This window comes from Melospiza melodia (assembly GCF_035770615.1).
Source record: "Melospiza melodia melodia isolate bMelMel2 chromosome 7 unlocalized genomic scaffold, bMelMel2.pri SUPER_7_unloc_1, whole genome shotgun sequence".
NCBI lineage: Eukaryota > Metazoa > Chordata > Aves > Passeriformes > Passerellidae > Melospiza > Melospiza melodia.
Window position 1 is genome coordinate 1,318,491 of NW_026948497.1, and position 14,583 is coordinate 1,333,073.

At 52.7% G+C, this 14,583-nt stretch overlaps 1 pseudogene; it reads left to right on the top strand.

The window, feature by feature from the left end:
• Positions 1-10,954: 10,954 nt before the first annotated feature.
• Positions 10,955-14,347, top strand: LOC134432679 (class II histocompatibility antigen, B-L beta chain-like; annotated as a pseudogene).
• The last annotated feature ends 236 nt before the right edge of the window (positions 14,348-14,583 follow it).

Below are 14,583 nucleotides of genomic sequence, written 5' to 3' on the forward strand. Positions count from 1 at the left end.
GCAGCTCTTAGGACCTCAGCTCTTTGCTTGCTGGGTAGTGGAGCCCCAGGCAGCAGCAGACGGAGAGAGGAGAAGGAGAAGGCAGAAGCTGTTCCACAGAGAAGGCTTTATTTGGGGGTCTACGAAGGGTCTCGGCTCTTCTTCTTCTGAGCTAGTAGGGTACAGCATGCTACTTTTATAGGCTTGGCAAGTATCCAGACTTGACCAATGGCAAGGGATTAGGGGGACCATAAAATGACCGATAGGTAAAGGCTACCATGGCATTGCCTTACATGGTTATAGAGACAGTTTATAGGGCAGATGTCCATGGAGTCAGGAAGCTTCCTTGCTGCTGTGTCAGCATTCCTTTTGTTAGATTCTCCATGGTGCTTTTGCTAAATGAATGGGGTTTACTACTGTCCATCTTGCCACTTCCCTGCCAGGAACTGAATCTCACGAGCTGGTCCCTTTACCTTGACTTTTTAATGGCAAAACCAGCTTCCAGGAGGATTTGGATGATTTCCTTCCCTTTGTCAAACACTTCCGCAGCTGTGTTCCCCCACACAATGATGTCATCAATATACTGCAGATGTTCTGGAGCCTCTCCCCTTTCTAGTGCAGTCTGGATCAGTCCATGGCAGATGGTGGGGCTGTGCTTCCACCCCTGGCGCAGTCGGTTCCAGGTGTACTGCACTCCCCTCCATGTGAAAGCAAACTGAGGCCTGCATTCTGCTGCCAGAGGAATGGAGAAAAATGCATTGGCAATGTCTATAGTGGCAAAGCACTTTGCTGCCTTGGACTCCAGCTCGTACTGGAGCTCTTAATATGTCTGGCACGGCAGTGCTCAGTGGTGGAGTCACTTCATTCAATGCACGGTAGTCCACAGTCAATCTCCATTCTCCTTCAGATTTTCGCACAAGCCAAATGGGGCTGTTGAAGGGTGAGTGGGTCTTGCTGACCACCCCTTGGCTCTCCAGCTCTTGGATCATCTTATGGATGGGGATCACAGCATCTCGAGTGGTTCTATACTGTCGTCGATGCACTATGGAAGTGGCAATTGGCACTCGTTGCTCTTCTTTCGTCAGGCATCCTAATGCAGATGGATTCTCAGATAACCCAGGAAAGGTGTTCAATTGCTGGATGCCCTCTGTCTCTACAGCAGCTATTCCCAATGCCCTTCTGAGTCCCTTTGGGTCTTTGAAGTACCCACTTCGAAGGTAGTCTATGCCCAAAATACATGGGGCCTCTGGGCCAGTCACAATAGGATGCTTCTTCCACTCATTTCCTGTTAGGCTCACATCAGCTTCCACCAAAGTGAAATCCTGGGATCCCCCTGTCACACCAGCAATAGAAACAGACTCTATCCCCACATATCTTGATGGCATTAATGTGCATTGCGCACCAATATCGACCAAAGCTTTGTACTCTTGTGGCTCCGATGTGCCAGGCCAACGAATCCACACTGACCAAAAAACACGATTTTCCCTGGCCTCTACCGGGCTAGAGGCAGGGCCCCTCTAAGCCTGGTTATCCTTCTTTGCCTGGGCATATGTTTTGGATGTTCCTTCAAGGGTATCAGACATGTCATCATCATCATACCTGGCCATTCGGCTACGGGCAACTGGAGCTGCTTTCCTTCTGGTGGCTTCCTTCAGTTCTCTCACCCGTCGTGCCAGAACAGCAGTAGGTTTCCTATCCCACCTTCTCATGTTTTCCCCACAATCACGCAGGTAAAACCACAGCTCAGCTCCTGGGGTGTACCTTCTCTCACCATCTGGGTAACGTCTGCCTTGGAGACCAGAACCTCGGATCTGTACTGCTGAAATTTGGAGAAGGAGAAGGTCTTCTTTAATCTCCTCTCTAAGCTTCTTATGATTCTCCTCTATCTTATCCTCTAAGTTCTGCAGACGTGTTTCTACCACTGCGATTCTGGCATGTGTCAGGCCATGTACAGCATCTGCATATGCTCGGAGCTTCCTTGCCATGTCAAGCACAGTCTCATCCCTCTCATCCCTCTTCATGATGGCTAAGGCAGAAGCATATTCGTGTGGCCCAAGTCGTACGAGTTTTCGCCACATCACAGATGTGCATGGTACTAAGTCTGGGTTCCTAGTTGTTACATCATCTGAGAAGATAATTTCTGCCACTGCCATTTCCCTCAGGCAGTGGATCCCTTGTTCTATGGTTTTCCACTGGGTTTGCTGCATAGAGAGATCATCTGCGCACAGGTACCTTTTTGCTACGCTTCTTAGGACCCAGAGGCTGTGAGAGTTAGCCCCCCTCATCATTCCTTGGTCTATGACAGGATCCTGTGACAGGGATCCCAAATGCCTGGCTTTAGTGCCATCCAGAATTGTAGCCTTGCGTGCAGCATCCCAGAGATGGACCAGCCAACTAATTACGGATTCATCAGACCTTCAAGTGTAGTCCTTCCTTAGGCCACGAAGGTCCTTCAGGGAATAAGATTCAATATTTGCATCTGATCTTGCACCTTTGCACCTGCTTTGACTCTTGATTTTATGTCAGGAGGCATTGAGGTTCCTTCTCCTTCATCATCATCATCCACATCATCCACTGGTCGATTGGTCTTGTCCGTGCATTTCCCACTTCTAGTACTGGCAGCAACAGCCATTGGTTGAGGCTTATTTTCTGGTTTAGCTGCTGGCTTCGAGCCTGGAGTGTTAGCTGCAGCCTGAGTCACCGGGATAGCTGCTGATTTATCTCCCTGCCCCCCTGCCTCTGTCTGCTGCCCGACAGGATCTAGCAGTGAGTGATGAGCACAAGCCAGGGCCCAGCTCACTGCAATGACCTTCCTCTCCTTAGGCTCATCCTGGTACTTCTCTTTCAGATATTTCCCCACCTCAGCTGGGTTCTGAATTTGCTCATGGGGAAAATCCCAGACTATAGGGTCAGAGAATTCCTTCAGGATTTGGCCCATATCCTCCCATTTCCCACACCACTTAGGATTTTCCACACCTGGGTCTACTCCTGAGTCAGAGGTCTCATCAGCCCGTCTAGAAATCTCAGCCCTCATTCTAGAGAAGCAGCAGGCTGTATAGACGAAGGTTACCAGATTGAATACCAGAAAGATGGTTTCTTTAACATTGAGGGGAAACTGAACATCCTTCAATAGTGATGCAACTGATTCATAGGAGAAGAAGGAAAGCAGAGGCTGAAAAACCTCATTCCCTCCTGCTCCTCCTGCAACAAACTGGATGCATAACCATAGCCATGAACCATTCATACCTGGAGCAGACCCTAGCATGTTTATAAACTTTTTACACATCATTACCACCAAGCCCAGCAGGATAGCTACTCTGGTCGCTGCCCCTCTGATTTAAAAACTACGTATTAGGGACAATACTAAAGCTATTTCTGGGTAAGAAAATAAACCTAGGGACCAGAGAGGTATTAATATCTCAAAAAACCCTAGGGACCAGAAATGCATGCAAACCTTCACCCCAATAGACATTATGAATTCAAAAAGCATGGCTATTAGCTGATTTAAACGAACACAGAGTAATAGCAACCAAAATGCAGTCAGGATGGGTGCTAAATTTTGTCGTGGTTTAGGGTAAATTTGGTAGAGAATCTCCAAAGGGGGCCCCTCCAGAAAGCAAACCCACACAGCCCCTCCCCCCAACCGGTTTGGGAAGGATTCCTCAGAGAGAAGGGGAAAGAACCTGTTTATTTAACAGGCACAGCACCCCCAGCACACAGAATGAACAATACCGGATGACACCGCTCTGAAAAAGGTGACGAATTCAGAAAGTCTCTCTCAGGGGTGGTCGCTCTGTTCTCAGTCCCTCCAGCACTGGGGCAGCTGCTGCAGCCACAAGGTGCAAACTCTCGGTGTTCCCAGGTCCCAGTCTGGAGCAGGTTTGAGATGGTCGAAAAAGAGGAGAGGACAAACAGTCCAGGGAGGAATTTGGACTGTTTAGCTAAACTAGTTAATGAGCAGGAGCAAAAGCAAGCAGAAGCGAGAGCAGAGAGAGAGAGAGCGAAGCAAAAAGCAAAAGCAGCAAAATCAAGACCCACAGTCTCTCTGTGTCCCGCCAGGCTGATAAGAATACCCAAACAAAACTTTCACTCTTCAGAGCCAGTCTTAAAGGCACAGAACATGATATCCAGCATTAACAGAACACATGAATGGGGACACAAGCATCATAACGTCACCCTAGGACACCTTCAAAATCTGGTGCAAGAGCAGTTGGACCAGGGTCATCTTGAGACTTCTACCAGTCCCTGGAACACTCCTGTCTTCTGCATCAAGAAAAAATACGGGAAATGGAAGTTGTTACAAGGCCTCCAAAAGGTCAATGCCATGATGGAAAGCATGGGAACATTGCAGGCGGGCATGCCGTCACCCACCATGCTTCCCACAAATTGGCCAGTCCTCATCGTGGATCTGAAGGATTGTTTTTTGCAATTCCTTTGCATCCTGATGACAGACCAAAATTTGCCTTCGCGGTGCCAGCAATTAATGCTGAGCCCACACAGCGATATCAATGGAAAGTTTTGCGCCAAGGAATGCAAAATTCTCCGGCCATATGCCAATGGTATGTGGCCTGTGTCTTGTCTGGAGTTCACAAGCAGTTTTCTGATGCACGTCTGTATCATTATATGGACGACATTTCAGTGGCTGCGTCCAGGACGAGCTGCTGAGGATTAAGCCTCAGTTGCTCAATGCTTTGTATCCTCATGGGCTGCAGGTGGCTCCAGAAAAGGTTCAACAACAACCTCTTTGGAAGTATTTGGGGGTCAAAATTCTGGAATAGACAATCCGACACCAGGAGGTGCAATTTGTACATTTGGTGAAGACACTGAATGATGCCCAGAAATTGGTAGGGGTCATCACTTGGTTACGTCTGTACTTGGAACTGACTAACACACAACTGTCTCCTCTGTATGATTTGTGGAAAGGAGACAGTGGTCCTGCTTATGCATCACAGAAGATGTGGCAGTTCCTGCAGTTGTGGGGTGTGTCACACAGGTTTGGTATCCCTCATGCTCCGACTGGTCAGGCTATTGTAGAAGATGCTTGTGGTACTCTGAAGCGGGTTCTTCAGAAACAAAAATGGGGAATGTAGGGTAAAACCCCACACAGTCAGTTGGCAAAAGCTTTGTACACCATCAGTCATCTTACTGTGCCACAGAACTCAAAAAATCCTGTCATTTTGAATCATCACCTTTCGTTGCAGGCTCTGGACGAGACACATCAGCCTCAAGCAAAGGTTCAGATGTGGAATTTAGTCACCAAACAGTGGGAAGGTCTCTATGACCTTATCACTTCGGGGCGTGGGTATGCTTGTGTATCCACAGATACTGGGCTACGCTGGGTACCTTTGAAGTGTGTTCGTCCTGACCTGCGACTGCAGAGACAGAATCCAGCACACAGGCAAAATGGAAACTGTGACCAAACTGAAAGTCATCAAGTGGATGAATCGTTGAGTGATGACTCAGATACAGATGGTGTGAGTGATCACTCCGATGATTCCTCCATGAGTGGACACTGAACATTGTTCATTTTTCCTTTTAACATTGTTCATATTTCTTTTTTTCCTTTTCTAATGGAAAAAGGGTGAGATGTCGCCCTGTTCTTTGAAGGTTCTTCTAAGCCTTCTGATGTTTACATTTTTGTAATGGAGTTTCTTACACACTTTTCATGTAAATAATGATTGTTTTGCAGTCCTTTCTGGAGGAGGAGAGAATTGATAGACTGTTGGTTTGACCAGTGTATTTGGAGAGGGGGCAATTTCATCCTCCAATCCATGGATGCTTTTGGAATTTTTTAAATATCGAGGTCCAGAAAAAAATGTGCCTTTTTTGCCTTGGACATCTCAGGGTGTAAGTGTTGTTCATTTTGTGTAGTATTGCGACACCCTACCTCTCTAAGCAGCTGGATGCAGTGGCTAAGGGGTGGCCAGGATGCCCCAGAGCTGTTGTGGCAGTGGCAGTGAACATCCAGGAAGCACACAAGTTCAGCCTGGGCCAGAAGATGACAGTGCTGGTGTCCCACACAGTGTCTGCAGTGCTGGAAGTAAAGGAGGGACATTGGCTCTCCCCACAGAGATTCCTGAAATACCAATCCATAATGGGGGAACAGGATGATGTAGAAATTGCAGTAACTAACATTGGGAACCCAGCTTCTTTGCTCAGTGCTTGTATGGGAGAAATGGTGTGTGACAGTGGTCACAAGGGTTGCAGGATGAAGACAGAGGCAAGAATGTTGACCTCATGTTCAGAAGGCTTGATTTATTATTTTATGATATATATTACATTATGACTATACTAAAAAGAATAGAAAGAGAGTTCTCAGGAGGCTAGCTAAGCTAAGAATAGAAAAGGAATGAATAACAAAGGAGCTGTGTCCCGGCAGAAAGCAAGAACAGCTCTGCCGTGAGTGGTCAGTAAATCCAAACATAGACCAGAGACCAATCACGGATCCACCTGTTGCATTCCACAGCAGCAGATAACCATTGTTTACATTTGTTGCTGAAACTTCTGAGCTTCAGCAGGAAAAATCCTAACGAAAGGATTTTAATGAAAAGAGGTCTGTGACATGTCAGTTTTTAAATTTAGTTTAATTAAAAAGAAAAAGTGTTCGTAATTTTCTCTGCTGTGCAGAGAAAATTATTGTGGTTATCTGTTGCCAATCAAAAGTTCACTCAAGTGCTGGTGTGGAATGAACAGGGAATTTCTTCACCTGTAGAACATACAATTCTATCAAATCACCAAAACAATTTTACAGTATAAGAAAATGCAAAACCAATGCAAAGAAAGTTCAAGCCCAAACAGCTGAGTTTCAGGAAAAAGTCCATGGACTGAAGATGTTCCTCTTTGCCATCTCTGAAAGTCCCTTTTGGTCCTGAAACAGGCTTGCTGCAGAAAAGTCCATCAATAGTTATCAAAAGCCATTGACAGTCATCAAACAATTTCAAACAATTTGAGACAACTTCTGGAATGTCCTGCCACAGCCCTTTATTGAATAACTTTGGGCTGAAGCTAATTTTTGGCCCTTCAATGCTACAGAGCTGCTGCCAGCTATTTCAATGCTTTTTTTTTTTTTTTTTTTTTTTTTTTTTTTTTTTTTTTTTTTTTTGGTGTTTAAAAAGAGCAGCAGCAGCAGAGCAGCCAAAGAAAGTCCCTGGGGAGCCCTGGCCCATGTGGAGGGATCAGGAACCCCAGATCTGGCCCGCAGAAAGGCGGGCCAAGACCGATAGGGAGAAGCAAAACCACCAAACCCATCAGGAGGCCGGGAGGTGGCCCTGGCCCAGGGACCCGAGCCCAACAGCCCAGGCCCAACATGGCAGGCGGGCTCTGCCTTCCCACAGCCTGGCCCCACGCTGCCAATGGAATGGTGACCAAACGCTTCTTTTCCCCAAAATCACCAAGGCATGCCAGAAGCAGGGAAATAGAAGAAGCCCCAAGAACCCTCATCTCGTGTCTAGGAATGTTTTTTCTCCACAGCAAACAAGCCATGATTGCTTCCCACTGCGCCCTCTTCCCCTGTCTCAGCTTCCCCCGCAGGGGAGCCCCGGGACAGCCCGAAAAACTCGGGGGAGAAGCCACACTGGGTGCAGGAGCAGCTGCGGTCTGCTCTGAGGGTCCCGTGGGTTCGGCGCCGTCTTCAGCATCATCCTGAACAGGCACCGGCTCGGTTTGAGGCGGCGGGGCCGGAGAGGGGGCTGGTGGACGCAGCAGGACAGCCGGGGGGGCGGTGCCGAGTCGCTGTTGTTGCCAAGGGCGTCTCCTACCAACAGCGACGCAGCCGCAGGGAGCCGTGTTTCTGAGCTCTCAGGCGCAGGCGGGGAAGCCGGTGAAGCCACGGGCAGGACCACCCGGGGAGGCGGCCGCGGGGCGGGTCCAGGAGGAGGCCCTGCAGGCCTGGCAGGCGGGACCTCGGAGACCGGTGCTGCCCCCATCTCTGAGCGGGGCAGGGACCAGGAGGCCGGCCAGGGCTGTAAGGGGCGGTGCAGCCCACTCCCATCCCCCCGGAGAGAGAGAAGGAGGGGGAAGGGATGGCTGCATCTGAGCATACTCCGAAGACACAGTAAAAAAATCTTCGGCTCCTGGCGAAACTTCCCTCCCACTGCCGGGATGCAGGGCGGCTGGGAAGCAACAGATCATCCCCCTCCACAGGATCTTCTCCCGTTGGAGTCAGAGGAAATGGGACGAGCCCGTTGCCGTTGGCAATCCAGGGAAAAACAGCACTGGAAAGAACATCCTAAATGCTGGATAAATCTGGGGGTATCCAAACCCACGGTCCAAAACGAATTGGAAAATGGAGTCCATGCACTCCCATACGAAAGCATCAAGGGCACAGAGCACATCCGTAAAGAACCCAAAAAGCTTTGCCCATCAAAAAAACTCACAGAAATCTGTCTCCAACAGGCAAAGTCCGTCCTCTTCACTCCATTTTTGACAGAGGACAATAAGCTTCTCCTCTGAAGGGGAGAACCAAACCTCCTCCTCTATGGGGGAAGCCCTCCACATCAGCAGCCACAAACTACGAAGGGCCGCATTTTCAGGAAGGGAAAAGCCAACAGTACCTTTTGAAAGAGTCCAGCATGCTCTGGCCAGCTCCATTGCGCTACTGTGCTTTCCGAACATCTTCCTGGAGGCTTTTCAGAAGGTTCTCTTTGTGGTCAGCCTTGCTGTGAACTCCAAATCAGGATCTTCAGTTCTTCAGCTCTTGGCTAGAATCCACTTCTCTGGTCACTTGTGAAGCAACCATCAATGCCACACATTCAGGGTTTACCCAGTGCAGCAATTGTTCCTCTGGGGGTCTCTCCAAGTAATTTGCTCTTCAGACGAGGGATCACCAATTGATGGTTTTGTCCTCCTCACTCACTCGGGGTTCACCAATTGTCACAGTGGTCACAAGGGTCTTCAGGGTGTAAAGAGAGACGAGAATGTTGACCTCATGTTCAGAAGGCTTGATTTATTATTTTATGATATATATTACATAATTACTATACTACAAATAATAGAAGGAAAAGTTCTCAGAAGGCTAGCTAAGCTAAGAATAGAAAATAATGAATAACAAAGGTCTGTGTCCCGGCAGAAAGCAAGAGCAGCTCTGCTGTGAGTGGTCAGTAAATCCAAACATCCACAGGAGACCAATCACGGATGCATCTGTTGCATTCCACAGCGGCAGATAACTATTGTTTACACTTTGTTGCTGAGGCCACAGCTTCTCAGAAGGGAGAAAAATCCTAAAGAAAGGATTTTTATGAAAAGATGTCTGTGACACCCCACCTATCTCTCTAACCCTCAGATGCCTTGCCTACGTTTTTGCCGTGGATCTTTTCCTCTGAGAGTTCTGTCATTGTCCTGGTGTGAGGGTTGCTGTCCTGTCCCACCGGGTGGGTTCCACTCTGGTCTTGCTGTCAGGGTTGCTGTGTTGTGCTGCTGTTGAGGAAAAGGCTGTGCTGTTGTTAGGGGGGCTGCTTAGGCTGAGGTGAGGGCTGGGCTGAGGGCTGGTGCACCTGTACCCTAACTTGCCTCCTAAGCTGTTCCCTGTAGCCCTGATCTTCAGTGCCCTGTGCAGCTCTCAAGCCTTCTCCCTTGACCCCTCAAACCCGCCCTCAACCCTCAGGCTCTGTCTGTCACCCTCGAGCCCCCCCTGTGCCCCTCAAGGCCCCTCTCAGCTGCCCCTCAGCTCCTGTGTGTCACCCTTAATCCCTCTCTTTGCCCCTCAGCCCCCAGCTTCTCAGTGTCACCCTCCAGCTGCCCCTGCCACCCTCAGCATCTCTGTGTGTCACCCACTGTCCCCTCTCCCTGCTCCTCCCTCAGCTCCCAGCCTCTGCCACCCTCCAGCCCCCACAGTACCACTCAAGCTGCCCCTCAGCCTCTGTCATGCCCTGAAAAGACCCTAAAAAACCCTCTCAATTCCCTAAAAAAGGCACAGTTTTCAAAGTGTCCTAAACACCCCACAAAAACAAAAAATAGCCTCAGAATACACTAAAAATACCCTACTTTTAAAAAGCCCCTAAAACACCTCTAAAAATCCCCAAAGAACCTTTTGGGACTACTTAGATATTTTTTAAAGACCTCTGAGAATACCCCTAAAATCTTGAAAATTCCCTGTAAGACCCTAAAAAAGCCTATAAAATTCCCCCAAAAACCCTAGAAATAACCTAGTCCTAAAAAAAGTTCTCCATATACCCTCAATACTCTTCAAAAAGCCCTAAAACCTTTTACGTAGTCCTAAAAAAACCCCCCCAAAATATCCCAAAACACCCCTAACAATTCCAATTAGTAGTAAGACAGCCCTTAAAACGCCCTAAAAACTTCTTTTAAAAGTCCTGAAAAAGCTCTAAATGTTCCTAAACATTCCCAGAGAATTCCTAAAAATCTCCTGCAAAAAGCCCCCTAAAATATCCTTTAAAAATCCTGAAAAAAAACCTAATAAAACCCCTAAAAGGCTGTTCAACTCCTACCTGTAACTCTGGCCTCCAAACCTCATCTCTGCCTTCCAATCGGGGTAACTGCCTGCAGCTGCTGGGAGGGCTCTGGGGCTGTCCCACCATGAGGGTGGCACCTGTGCCCTAACCCTGCGTGGTACCCCGTGTCCTGTGCACCCCAACCCTCAGGGTCAGTTCTCCAGCTGTCCAGCCTCCCCATCTTTGCCCCTCAGCAATGTCTGTGTGTCTCCCAGAGCCGCGTTCAGGATCCCACGTGCTGCTGCAGGGAGTCACCGGTGGGCAGTGGGGGAAGTGAGGGATGGGGCAGGGGTGACCTGGATTTCAGAACCCCAGCAGATGGCCAGGCACTCAGCACCACAGGCACCCGAACACCAATGCCACCATTGTTCCTTGCCCACGAAACTCATCAGGCCAGGTTCCTGATGGCAGATTGCAGGAGCCATTTGGCAGGAGCTGCGGTGCTGCTGAGCCCGCCCTGCTCCAGACTGGCGCTCCCAGCGCAGCGCGGCTGCTTTGGGGCTGCTGCTCCCTGCCCGGCCCCGGCCATGGGGCGAGGGGCGGCAGCTGGGGCCCTACTGGTGGCACTGGTGGTGCTGGGAGCCCCCCCGGCTGTGGGCGGGGAGCTCTTGAGTGAGCGGGGAGTGGGAAGCGCTGGGACAGGGGGGAGAAGGGGGAAAAGGGAAGGGGGGCCCCCAAAATTGGGTGGGAGGGTGCTGGGGATTGGGGGATTTTTGGCAGAATGGGGAAATGGACCCCAAAAGTGATTTGGGGAGCAGCCAGAGGTGGGAGGGGAGAGGATGTGGAAGGGGAAACGGGGGAAAGATGGCAAAGAGGAAGCGGCAGCGCGGGCAGGAGGGTCCCATAGCGGCCGTGGGGCACAGGAGGGGCGGAGTGGGGATCCGGTGGCCTCCGGAGCTCTGGGGGTGCTGCTGGGGGGTGCTGGGTGGGCACACCCTGAGCTGTGTCCGGCTCTCACAGGGATGTTCCAGTTCTGGGCAGTGTCAGAGTGTCACTTCACTAACAGCACGCAGAAGATGACGTTTGTGCAGAGGTACATCTACAACCGGGAGCAGTTCGTGATGTTCGTCAGCGACGTGGGGTACTACGTGGGGTTCACCCGCTATGGGGAAGGGTGGGCCAGTGACTGGAACCCCGGCCACACTGGCGTACGCACGGTCTGTGGTGGACATGGTCTGTCCGTACAACTACGAGGGGGTTCGCCCGTTCAGCGCCGAGCGCCGAGGTGAGCGCGGGGCAGAGCGTGTCCCCTCCGGCCCTGCCTGGCCAATGACCCTGGAGCCCCTCAAAACCTCGCTGGGAATCAGCCCAGAACCCTCAGCCCTCCTTGTGCCCATCCCCGGGGCCTCCTGTCCCTGCCACTGACCACCATGGTTCCCCCAGTCCATCCCAGTCCCTCTCAGTGCCCCCCGCGCGTCCATTTCAGACACGCGTAAATCTGACGCTTCTCATAAAATCAGAACGCGACCCTTTGATGACTCATCTGTTGCCAGGCAGACCTGCAGTGCCGAGTGCCCCGCTCTGCGCTCACCTTCCCAGTGCCGGGCACCTCATTCCCAGTTCCGCCCAGCGCCACCGGGGTCCCTCCAAGCCCGTCTCCAATTCCTCCCCAGTCCCTCCCAGTCCATTTCCATTCTTTTCCCAGTTCATTCCCGCTTCACTCCCAGACCTCCACCCTCTCTCCCAGTGCCCCCCAGCGTGTCCATCTCGCTGGTGCCCCCCTCGAGCTCCCAGCCCGGCCCCGGCCGCCTGCTCTGCTCCGTGATGGATTTCTACCCTGCTGCCATCCAGGTGAGGTGGTTCCAGGGCCAGCAGGAGCTCTCGGAGCACGTGGTGGCCACCGACGTGGTCCCCAACGGGGACTGGACCTACCAGCTGCTGGTGCTGCTGGAAACGCCGCCCCGGCGCGGGCTCAGCTACAGCTGCCAGGTGGAGCACGTCAGCCTGGAGCAGCCCCTGAGGCGGCACTGGGGTACGGGGGAGCCCCTGGGGGCGCTGGCAGAGCCGCTGGGCTGTGCTGGGAGCCACTGGGAGGGAGCTGGAGAGAGCCGGGCTGGAATTGGGAGAGGGGCTGGGGGCTGGGCAAGGGCTGGGAAGGGGTTGGGGGATACTGGGGAGGGTGGGATGGGTTTGGGGGCTCCTGGTGGGCACTGGGAGGGAGTTTGGGGGTGCTGGGTGTGACTGGGAGGGATCGCAGTGAGCCCCGAGGGGCTGGAAGGAGATCGGCGATGGCAAAGCGGGGCTCGCCATGAGCTCGGTTGTGCTGGGCATAGCCTGGGAGGGCTCTGGCTGAGTCCTGCTGGGGCTGCCAAGGGACTGCGAGAGGCTTTGGGGGCCCTGGGGCGCTGGGGGCAACTGGGAGGGGGCTGTGGGATGCTGAGAGGGACGGGAGGGGCTTTGGTGGCTCCTGGCCAGGACAAAAAGGGATCGGGGAGAGGTTTCAGTGGTTCCTGGCTGGGCTGGGGGCCACAGGAAGGGCGCTGGAAGGGGCTCGGGGTGTCGGTGAGAGGTTTTGGGGGTGCTGAGCCCTGCGGACCCCCCAGAGATGCCGCCGGACGCCGCCCGCAGCAAGATGCTGACGGGCATCGGGGGCTTCGTCTTGGGCTTGGTCTTCCTGGCGCTGGGGCTCGGCTTCTCCCTGCGCAAGAAGGTCAGGGCGGGTGCCGGGGGTGGCGTCCCCGCCGTGGCGGAGCGTGTGCGCTCCCGCCGGGGCCCCCAGCCCGGTGTCACCCCCTTTTCTCTGCCCACAGAGCTCCTGAGCCGGCGGCGGCCGCAGCCCCTCCCCGTGGGCTCGGGCCCGGCCGGGACCCCCCGCTCCGTCCCCGCTCCGCTGATTTTGGGGGGGTCCCGTGTCCCCCCAGCCCCGCTGGCGCTCTGCCCCCGCCCAGTGCCTGCTCCCAGTGCTCCCAGTAAAGCTTCCCAGTTGGGCCCGGGGCCGTTTATTGGGGGGCGATGGGGAGGGGTTTTGGGGGGGCGATGGGACGGATTTGGGCAAAGGGAGGGGGACAAAGGGTGGGGGCTGGGCCCGGGGGGAGGAGTCGCTGCCCGCGGATCCCGCAGTGCCCGGTGCGGGACGAGCTCCGTGCGCCGCTCCATCTCCATCCGCCGTGGGAGGATCCACGCTGGATAATCCCGGGTGACCCCCAGAGTCGGAGCCCCCCGTGTTGGGAACACTCCTGGCTGGGGCTTCCACATCTTCCTGCCCCTCCCCGTGGACACCTCGATGAAGGCCGGGGGTCCCCGCTACTTTTCTTGTTTCTGCTCCTCTCCTCATCTCCCCCTTCTCTTCCCCCGGTTCAATCCCTCCCCCCCCATCCTCCCCCCCCACCCCGCTCCTTCTCCCGCCTCCTTCCCCTCTTCTCTCTCACATCCCATGCCCCTTCCTCAATGGTTTCTTGAAGGGTCCAATTCCATCTTTGCTTGGCTACAGCCCTGAGGGCTTTTCCACTCTCAGACTGAGGTGGGGAATCTTGGTGCTTGGTTTCCTCATTGCAGCTGCCTTTGACAGGGTTTGTTTCTGTCCTCAGCAGATTTTGGCCTCTGCGCTCAGCTCAGCCCTGAGCAGGACCAGCACAACTCCATGGTGGGCACTGCTCACTGGATGGCCCCAGAAGTTGTGACCAGATCTCCTTATAACCCCAAGGTGGACATCTGGGCCTTTGGCATTGTGACCATCGGGATGGTGGAAGGAGAACCTCCTTGCTTCAGGGAAACGGCGGCCATGGTAAGAGGCAAATTCTGCAGTGGCTGCAGAGGCCTGTGAGCACAGGGGGACCCTGCACTGGGAGCAGCAGCTGGAGGTTTCTATACATGGGAAGGGAATTCCCAAAGGACTCCAGCCTCAACACAGAAGAATATTCCTCAGTCTCCAGCAACAATTTTCTTTGGGATTTATGTTGTTGCAGCTCATCTGGCTGTGAGGATGACCTGGAAATGTGAAGCAAGTGCGTCAGATCTAATGTTATCTTGCAAGAAAACCCCGAACCACCCCCAAATCCCAGTCCCAAAAACAAGCTTTCTGCCGGAGTTTCTAAAAGACATTTTGCAAGTTGATCTCCACCCTGATTCTTCTCACTGGGAAACTTGTTGAAAAAATGAAGATGATTGTTTAACATCCCCATAGTCTAATGTATTTCTTTCCTAGTCCAAGCTAGTT